Source organism: Macrobrachium rosenbergii, chromosome 1 (genome assembly GCF_040412425.1).
Source record: "Macrobrachium rosenbergii isolate ZJJX-2024 chromosome 1, ASM4041242v1, whole genome shotgun sequence".
Lineage (NCBI taxonomy): Eukaryota > Metazoa > Arthropoda > Malacostraca > Decapoda > Palaemonidae > Macrobrachium > Macrobrachium rosenbergii.
Genome location: NC_089741.1, coordinates 69,730,343 through 69,733,639, shown reverse-complemented (window position 1 = coordinate 69,733,639; position 3,297 = coordinate 69,730,343). Strand labels below are relative to the sequence as shown.

Below are 3,297 nucleotides of genomic sequence, written 5' to 3'. Positions count from 1 at the left end.
GGTTATGACTGAAAATAAAAATTTTGCCTGGTTTGAGATTTATTGAACATTTTGTACTAATCACAAAAACCTATTTCATTTTATTCAAATTTGAAAATATGTCCCTACATAAGCCATTTTTTGTATGAAACATTTCAATGGGCCTATCTGATATTGGTGCAAAAAAATCTCAAACTAGATATTGTTGGTGACAACAAACCGATCGTTTAAATACTTGTCTTTTTGCATATTTCACTAAATTCTTCCATCACTTTAACAGCTCTCTCCAGTTATCATGTTTGATCGCGGAATATACACTGACTTGGCAAACCCTGTTCTAATGAGTTTTCAAGCATTTCAGGGCACTGGCACATCTCAACTCTGTAATTCCAAAGTGGAGGTCCTTGTAGCTGGTTTCTGAATTTTTGATCAGTGAACCACACTTTTGCCAGCTGTTGGCTGATGAAACTCACTGGACGTTCCAAAATATTACGCCATGATGGTAGTAAAAAGTATGCAAGTGAGCGTATAAATGGCCCTCGAGTTCCATCGGCACTGTGTAGTGAAGGCAATTTCTTCCATTTGATAATTGGGAATGAACTTCTTGTAATGCTGAATGCTTTGCATAGTTCATATAAGAACTTGAAGTCATCTCTCCAACCAGGTTCTCAGTCTTTTCCATTTGAGTCTCTACCTTGTACTCAGTTTGTAGATTATTATAATTTTCTAACAGTTCATCGACGAATTTGTAGTTCAGACTCGGCTTTGTAGTTGTTTCAGAAACATAGAAGTCAAGAACATGCTCAATATTCTGTCAAATATGTGATGCTGACACCCAATGTATTGAGGCACGTCTAAGCCCTTTTCATTCATAGTTCTCTGAATTCTTGCAACCACACCATTTGAACGTCCAGTGTTTACAGCAGTTGTGTCACACACAATCATTTTAATGCTTGACCAGGCATCATATTCATCAATAACTTTCTCGAGTGCATCATATATATCTTTTGAAGATCCACTTTTGCACTGTAAAAACCCTAGTCTTACATCTCTAGTTGCACTTTTTGATGCAGACCACTTGGTATTCCAGTTTCACTAATCTTTTCCCATCAAAATGGAGACAATAATCCTTCTCTTCCTTTAGAAGTGACTTAATCTCACCCTTCTTTTTTTCTGCAAGTCTGATAATTCCTCGCCATACTCTGATTGTGTTGGTGCAGGGAAGAGGCACGCCTTCTTCTGCAAGACTTGCACAAACTTTAGATGCCTTGTTGGTAGACAGACTCTGGCGACTCACTAATTTTTTGTGGCCTGGTGTGTAGCAGATGGTTTTTTTCTCTTGTTCGGCACTGGCTCTTCATCAGAACTGTCCTCTGTTACACTGCTAACATTTTCACCTGAACTAACAGATTCACTTTCCATGTGAGATATAGTAGCACTTTGTTCATGTGATATTGGAAGATGTCTCTGTCTTTTTTTGAAGGATGTATAGAGGACTTAGGTGCTGGCTTTGTGAGTGGTATCCAACCTTCCCACCTGACTCAATTTGTTTGTGATAAAGCTCTTTATCCTTACGGCACAGCCAAACACCATCAACTTTGGTGATGTCAAAAATGCTCCTCATACCATTCAAAAAGCCTTCCTTTGGTCTACGTTGATTCTTCTCATATAAAAGTATCATTTTCGTCAGTCGTGCATTAATGGCTTGCTGACTGAGAGTAGAAAGCTGAATTTTCCCCACAACTCTGATAATTCCTGACAAATCCGTTTTATCCTAGTACTTTCATTTTGTCTTCTTCCAGTAACATGTGGTATCTTCCCAAAATATGCCGTTTTGAGGTAGCCTGGTGAAACTTGTCAAGCATTCAACACGAGGAAGATCACGCCGCATTGTATGAATGGATGATGGTAGATTGGAAGTCCATTTTTGTGCATTCTTTTTCACAGTATCACTAGACTTAAAGTACGCCATGTTTCCCGTTTCTCTGAAATACAAGAACATATGATTGTTAGGACTGCAAATCAACACTTCCAGTATGAGTATAAAACTAAAATGCAAACCTCTTTCAGTAGCATTAATGCAAACTCTATAGAAATTACCTGGTGAGAGAGCCAGGCAGCACATCCAATGGCTGTCAAGTCCGAGAGGGAACTAAACATTACTGAAGCTACTGATCCATCCTATGATGATGCAATAGATGATGCAATACACCCAAACACACTGTGGTAGTATTGCATCATCCAAATTTACTCTGAGAAAAAATCACACAAGGTTTCTATTCTAGGGTTTATCACTTGTCAAATTGTGATCAATAGTCTCAAATTAAAATACAATTGGGCTCATGAAACCTGAATTATCAACAAGGCATTACTCATTCTGCTTGAATAGCATATAAAATACTTGTTTGTAAGGTGTCTAAGATAACAAATTGCATAAAATGTCTCTAAAATTTTTTCGACAATAATTCCCTATTTTGGTGAGAACTCGGTAACTTTAAGTGCAGCTGGGGGGACCTTTTTTCACACAATATCAAAATAACGGTTCATTACCATTTTTAGATGTTTTGGTTCATAGAAGGATAGAACTTTTTTGTGTTTGATGTTTACAGTGAAACCCACCAACGTCTGTTCTTATGTCCACTATTATTCAGATCACCACGTTAATGTAAAACTCTCAGTTTTTGTAGCATGTTTTTTAAGGGCATTAAGGATATGCAGCCCGGAATTTAGACTCGGAATTTTGTAAAATTTACGACGTGGGAATTATGTTAAAATACCTAAAGTTTTTAATCGACAAATCTTTACAGAAAGCGAGAAACATTTTTTATTCCAATAACAATAGGGAGCCTTTGGTGAGAGAAAATATTTTGACACTTCCATATAACGTAAATCTTTGTTTCATTAAAAAATACTGAAAATTTTCAAGATAACTGTTGTTTACAAGAATTCAGGGACACTTCAGAATATCATTGTTCGTAACTCCTCAAAACAAATTAATGGCTGTATTTACACGATTCCTTGTGCTGGATGTAGTAATAAATACCTTGGTCAAACTGGTAAAGAACTAGATTATCGTCTAAAACAGCATCGTTACGCAGTTCGAACAGGCCAATTGACAAGTGCTTTATTTGTACATATGAATGATTTTAACCATTGTATAGACTGGAAAAATTCATCTGAGATAATTTTTGTAACCACATTGTTAAGAGAAATATAATTGAATCTGCCTTTATTAAGCATTTTAACAATCAACCTATGAATATTAGTTCGGTCTTTTTAAATTAGATAGTTACCTTGTTCATAAAATTGCAGGGAAGT

General features: G+C 36.4%; 1 pseudogene; it reads right to left on the bottom strand.

The window, feature by feature from the left end:
* Positions 1-732: 732 nt before the first annotated feature.
* LOC136840725 (uncharacterized) lies at positions 733-1,965 on the bottom strand (annotated as a pseudogene).
* Between the last annotated feature and the right edge of the window lie 1,332 nt (positions 1,966-3,297).